Source organism: Sinocyclocheilus anshuiensis, unplaced genomic scaffold, assembly GCF_001515605.1.
Source record: "Sinocyclocheilus anshuiensis isolate Anshui unplaced genomic scaffold, SAMN03320099.WGS_v1.1 scaffold1144, whole genome shotgun sequence".
NCBI lineage: Eukaryota > Metazoa > Chordata > Actinopteri > Cypriniformes > Cyprinidae > Sinocyclocheilus > Sinocyclocheilus anshuiensis.
In genome coordinates this window covers 1,244,910-1,251,923 of record NW_015551101.1, presented here as the reverse complement: position 1 = coordinate 1,251,923, position 7,014 = coordinate 1,244,910, and the positions used below count along the sequence as shown (strand labels likewise).

The window sequence follows — 7,014 nt, the reverse complement described above, 5'->3', positions numbered from 1 at the left end:
GGGGTGCAGAATTCGGCACACCTGAACCTTTACAAACGAGTTTATGCAAGTATTAGACAAGATAAGTGAGTTTATATGTTTCTCGAATGGTTACATGACTCTTACAAACAGATTTCCTAATGTTTTATACATTTGCTCTGTTCACGCGAACGACTGTCTAAACATGAACAAACTGCTTAGTCTCGTAATATGTAAATGTTGTTGTTGTAGTATCTCCATAAACGTGCAGCTTGTTTTAAACTCACTTATTCCCAGCAGTAACATTCGTGACCAATTTTTGAGTTTAAAGAGTCTAAGAGCCTTCTTGGTGAATTTTAAACCGAAATGGCAACTATGAATGAAAGTGCACATTGTTTTGATTTTTGTGAACCTTTGCTCGTGAGTTCTAAACGGTCACGTGACCAGAACTGTCTAACTACGGTTGTTCCCTAATAATGTCTGTTTTTATCAGTCTATGGTTTTTATACAATCTATGGTAAAAACTCAATAAAACATGTCATAATACAGATGAAACTACAATATTTGATGCATATCATATTTAAATGATATTTTATTAAAGTCGCCATGAAATCAACATTGAAAATTCTTATTTTTTAATGGAATACTGTAGTGTTTATTATAAATAATTTATTCGTGCACTTAATTTTTTTTTTTAATTCATGTGCCCTCATAATCTTTAATCAAAAACGTTAACCTCCCCTCCCCCTCAAAACGACTCATCTTCTCTTCTGGTCACGAGCTGTGGCGCAAAGGCGGAGCTAGTGACGTGAGGGGTAAACGCTGGGATAAACGACAAGGGGAAAAGCTGAAACTGATGCTTCACTTTTTAGCACTGACACCAGTCATGAGGGAGTACGTTACCCCTAAACATTGAAAAGATATTAGGATATTACGACAACATTACTCTTAGGACATCGCAAACTAATTTTTTTTCATGAATATGACTTAAAGGGGTCATATGATCTCTTCTTTATGCACCAAGAGCTTGTAACACTTCAAAGAGAAAGGAAAAATTGAAATCGCATCATATGACCCCTTTAACCTGATGGAGGACGTGCTCAGTCATTCAGGCAATCTCTCTCTCTCGCGCGCGCTCTGTTTAGGCATGTTTTGTGCCGTTGATCGTCGTCATCCTTAATAAATAAAACATTTATTCATGCTTGGGTGTCGGCTGTGAATCCAGTGGAGAGAAATCCCCCACCACTAACTGCAAACTGGCATTCAGATCTGCCTCCATTTTGTTTGCAACGCCCCACCTTCCAACGATCCAATCAATTCCCGAAGGACGAAATCAAGTCCCGCCCTCTCATTTCAGATGCCGTTTCACTCGGATATACGTCACAGTAGAGAAGAAAAGACAATCGCAACTTCCGTTTCATGCCGACTTTAAATTAGGCTGACTCTGTTTCATTCATATAAATCATGCGCACAATGTAAATATGTCAGTTGTCATTTTTGAATAAGTTAGGTGCCAAATAGGTTTAACTAAACTGGTCTTATTGGGTAGCTAAAAAAATGTTTGCATACATGAATAGACTTCATAGCTTTTCTATTAGTACAAAGCTGAATAACAGATACATTGTTTTCTATTTCTCTGAAAGCTATAGAAAATATGGTATTTTGTTCATTTGTGTATTTAAAATTTAATGAATAGAATTTTAAGATTAATTAATGTCTAATTTTAACCACAGATAACAAAAACAAATCAAAATTGGGAGGAATTTTGTCAACTATAAGCCTTTTCCACAGTTACAATGCTGAAAAAGGTGCGTAGTTCCATTTGCAGAGAACTAAAAGAGCAGATCAAATCCATGTCTATCTTCAATTTATCAACACACACACAAAAAAATGTTTAACAGGATGAAATTTATGTACTGTATTGTCTTAATATTATGCAAATTTCTTTTAACTGTCTTTGTAACAAAAATGTATAATAACCAAACATATGATGATGAAAGGCAGAGTTTCACAGGTATTTTATCTATTAGTTACACATAGGAAAGAAAAGCCATACCAAGCTGGTTAAAGATAAAGTTCCACAATGAAGAAAGATTTTTTCATAAAGTATTTTAATCAAGAAATCTTAAAAGTATTAATCAGTGAAAAAGTTAATGACCTCAGATCTACAAATACACATTTTCCATAACAAATGAAACGATAGTTAATCAAAACCTGGCAATATTTTTTTTTTATCTACAGTAGATGTGTATTGGACACAACATAGTATGAGTGTTGAAATGCCTTCATCTTTGGTCAGAAGAGCATGACCTCTGGACAGGTTTCACAATTACCTTGGGAAAAGTCCTCTTGAAACCACAAACCCTTGTCTTTCAGTCTTTTGAGATAGGCAAAGTTGTTTTCAGCCTTCCACAAAGCATGCTCTTTTGCCAGTGTGCCCATAGAACGCTGTTGAGCTACCTGAGGAGTAAAATACCTTAATTTCTGAACTGAAATGGCCAATGGAATTCCCAGAAAGCTGACATAATTTTGTTGACAAATTCCTGCTCATGATCAGTCTAAAGATGATCAGAATTGGCTATCCTCTGTACTGAATATTCATACAGAATATTCTGTTTTCTCATTGGAATTTTAGTTGACTTTTAAGAAATGTAACTTTTTTTTCTGCTCAAACTTGCAGGAAATATATAATTTAGACCTGTACAAATGGAGAAGCAGGTTGTGGATGGGTTGAGGGAAGTCTTCCAGTCAGGCAGATCCAGACCCCTGCAGTACAGAAAACAGCAGCACAGAGCCCTGCACCGCCTCATCACTGAACGCCAAGCAGACATCGAGCAAGCTCTAAAACAAGACCTCAACAGGGTACGGCAGCCATTTTGACCGTTTCCTTTAAAGCTATAAAATATTAATTCAGTAGCAACACTGAATATTTTTATTGCCATCGAAGTCATTCAGTTTTACTGAATGCTAAAACTTTATTGTCACTGTCATCAAACAGAATACATATAACACTTCACTCTTTGAGCTGATCAGCATCGAGAATGACATCAAGTTGGTGGAAAGCAACATGGCAGACTGGGCAGCTCCTCGGCCTGTGAAGAAGAATCTCAACAGCGCACTGGATGATGTTTACATAAAGCCTGAACCTTTGGGTGCTGATAATTGGAACCTGGAACTACCCTTGGGCCATGATCCTGCAGCCCCTAGTTGGAGCTATTGCAGCTGGTAGTAGGATTTTTTTACTAATTACAACCAGCATGAAAAGATGTGTTCAGCCATGCTACTTCCACAATATAAAGCATGTACAAACAGAAGAAAATGTTGGGCCGGACTTGATTTTATCTATTGGGAATAAATTGGATTATAAAACAATGATAAATACAGTAGGAGGTGATGAAAGTTGATAAAGCTTGTCTAATTATGACAACTCTCAGAATACATTTTAGTGATAAGTGTAGGAAGGATTGATCTTGTTGGACAAGATCTTGCTCAGCTTGTGCTGCTGGCATGAATGAAGCTTGCTCAGAATTACAGGAATTAGGATACAAGGTAAGGTCAGGAGAACCCTTGTAGCAGATCTAGACGTGGTGCTGGGGAGGTGGAATGCTAAAGCAAATTCTAATGCTGCGCAGTACTGAGCTGGCTGAGGTTGGGATGGAAATAACAAGGTTGCGTAGATTGGAGTGAGAGATCCTGTCGCCAATAGCCTCATGGTTAGTGGGCTGACATACGGCGCAATTGTGGTCACTGCGACCCGAGTTCGATTCCCATCTCAAGGTCCTTTGCCGATCCTGCTCCCCTCTCTCATCCTGGTGCTTTTCTGTTGTCTTCCAACTGTCCTATCTATAAAAGGCATAAAAAGCCTATAAAAACAACGAAAAAAGGAATGAGAGATCAATTGATTGCACTGCTGGCTTTGAACAACCAGTCAACTTCTCTGAAGAGTTTCATGACTGAATTATGCATTTGTTTTAAAGGTGGTGCAAGTTATCACATTTTGAAGAAAGATTAAAGACTAGGAATGTGGATTAAGAAATTAATTGTCAATTTTGATTTCATGTTAACTTTTAATCTCTTTTAGCTTATTAAGAAGCATCACCAACACCAAATGAGATTTCAACTCCACACTGTTTTCCACTTTTGTTGTTTAGGCAATGCAGCTGTGTTGAAACCGTCGGAGCTGAGTGAGCACTCTGCTAGACTTATGAAAGAACTGCTTCCTCTATATCTGGATAAGGTGCATAAACTCATTTTGTTTCTGTAATTCAGTCTCATGTTTGTTGTTCAAGGTTTTTGAGAACAGTTTGACAAACATTTGGATCAGTTTAGGAGATGTATCAAGTGGTGACAGGAGGGGTTCTAGAGACCCAGGAGCTGCTGAGGCAGCGCTTCGACCACATCTTCTACACTGGGAGCAGCACGGTTGGGAAACTGGTTATGGAAGCCGCAGCTCGTCATCTCACACCAGTGACTTTAGAACTGGGTGGAAAAAGCCCCTGTTATGTTGACAAGAACTGTGACATTGCTGTGGCATGCCGGTAGTATACAGTTTTATGGGATAGTTCAGCCAAAAATGAAAATTCATCATTTACTCCCCTTTAGGTTGTTCCAAACCTGTTTGATTTTCTTATTCTATGCAAAACAAACTAAAAAATGTCTCAGTGTTGATTTGTCTATGCAATGTAAATCGATGGGATCCAGTATTATTTTCGACCCCATTGACTTTAATTGAAAGAAAAAAATCCACATGAATGTCTTCATGAGAGTGAGTAAATAATGACAGAATTTTCATTTTCAAGTCCTAACATCTTGAGACTTTAGGACTTAAAACATCTCATTTAAAGCTCTGGGAAACATTATCAGCTGAAATAACAGATTTCCAAATTTCTTTTTTATCAGACGAATAACCTGGGGGAAGTTTGCAAATTGTGGCCAGACATGCATTGCCCCTGACTACATTCTGTGTGAGCCAAGCATCCAGGACAGGATAGTTGAAGAGATTCAAAAAACACTACTGGTGCATACTTTTTTTTTTTTTTTACAAAAAAATTGTAATCCATGTGCATGTTGATAGTAAGACATGACCTAGAATCTTAACTCATTTCAGGAGTTCTACCAAAAGGACCCTAAAAGCTCTCCAGATTATTGCCGAATCATTAATACACGTCACTTTGACAGAGTATTGGCTCTAATGAATAAATGCACTATTGCTCTTGGAGGAGAGAGTGATCGCTCACAATGTTACATAGGTAAGGACCATTTTTATTGCCAGTAATAAAGTCATGTGGTTTATCAGTTGAGTTAATAGTAAATCAAAAACATGTATTTTTCTTCACCACCAGCTCCTACGGTTCTGAAGGATGTTTTACCCCATTTCAAAATCATGCAAGAAGAAATCTTTGGACCACTGCTGCCAATCGTCACTGTTAATGGCTTGAGTGAGGCCATACATTTTATCAATGCAAGAGAAAAGCCATTGGCGCTCTATGTGTTTTCCTCTGATAAAACGGTATTCTTTTCATTACCAGTGTTTTTTTGGAAGGCAGAATAAAATAAAATTTTAAGTCAGTTTCAATATGTCCAAGTGAACTTTTACTTTTTTTTTCAATTTAGGTGATTAAGCGAATGTTAACTGAAACCAGCAGTGGAGGAGTGACTGTTAATGATGTCTTGATGCATTACACTGTCGATACTTTACCTTTTGGAGGTGTAGGTAAGCCAACCAATAAGACGTAAAGACACTCAAGACAAGTAATGTTTAGGATGAATTTGCACTATTACAACTATTAAATTAGACCATTATATAAATATGATTAGAAATCACTTAAATTAGGACATTGTATATAAGGGTAAATACATACAATTTGATATCTTGCTAAAATGAACAGAAGCTGTTATATTAAATTACATTTAACTCTATTTATATATTACAATAGCCTGCTCTTAAATAAGTATATTGAATTATGCAGTATATTGATCTGAGATATTTATCTGTTTGTCTCAACCTATCAATTTTTTTCACTCTCACTCTTTTTAAGGAAACAGTGGAATGGGCAGATATCATGGGAGACACACGTTTGACCAGCTGAGTCACCATCTCAGGTGTCTCAGGCAGTGCTCCCCTCGCTTTGGGTGTTTTATTTGAGCTTGCCTCGCCCGTTTGGCTCAGTACTTCCGGGTATCTGTGAACAGATGCTTGGAAGCTCTTAAATCCATGCTATGGTAAGTGCACACGCTAAGCTTTGTGCATTTTCTGAAATCCACATGGTGGTAAGTGTGCACGCTGAACACTTTGCGCACTTTCTAAAATCCACATAGTTGTAAGTGGGCACGCTGAGCACTTTGCACACTTTCTAAAATCCACATAGTGGTAAGTGTGCACGTTATACTTTGCGCACTTTTCTGAAATCCTGTATGGTAACGGTTTGGAGTTCTCCTCTCACGTGAGAGTTGAGTTCTCTGTTTTCCCAGAGTACCTGGAACCAGCAGCATCAGGCGAACTAGGCCCTTCCTCCGCCTGTCTGATGCGCTGAGTTTTTTGGCTAGCTTGCAGTACGCTTACCCTTCTACTGGGTGTGTTGCTCCCTCAGCTAAGTAACTGCTAGCTGTTCCAGCAATGGAACATACTGTAGGTCAAGCCCCCCTCTCGATTGAGAACTGGGTGTGTTGCTCCCTCAGCTAGAGATTTACTGCTAGCTACTCCAGCATTATACCTTAGATCGAGTAGATGACTTCTCAAACATAGTGTTTTGGGATGCACCACGAGACACTGCGTCCTCTAGGTTTCCTGCCATGCTTCGGACGCAAGCTTCAGACGAAGAAGTGGATGATGTGTTCTCATCATTTATACTATAGTCGCACCGGTAGTGACGTCATGGCTGTCGCCGGCCAACGTGTTGTTGGTGTTTTTTCAATGTATGCTTCAGACATGGGTCACGACGAGGCGTTCCCCATAGCGACCCCTAGAGGACACAGTGTCTTTTTCCCTACTCAGGGAACCATGGTTACATATGTAACCTGAGATGTTTTTCTTTTATGCCAAAAATCATTAGGATA

The 7,014-nt window shown here is 38.5% G+C and overlaps 1 pseudogene; it reads left to right on the top strand.

The window, feature by feature from the left end:
• Positions 1-6,157, top strand: LOC107662796 (fatty aldehyde dehydrogenase-like; annotated as a pseudogene).
• The last annotated feature ends 857 nt before the right edge of the window (positions 6,158-7,014 follow it).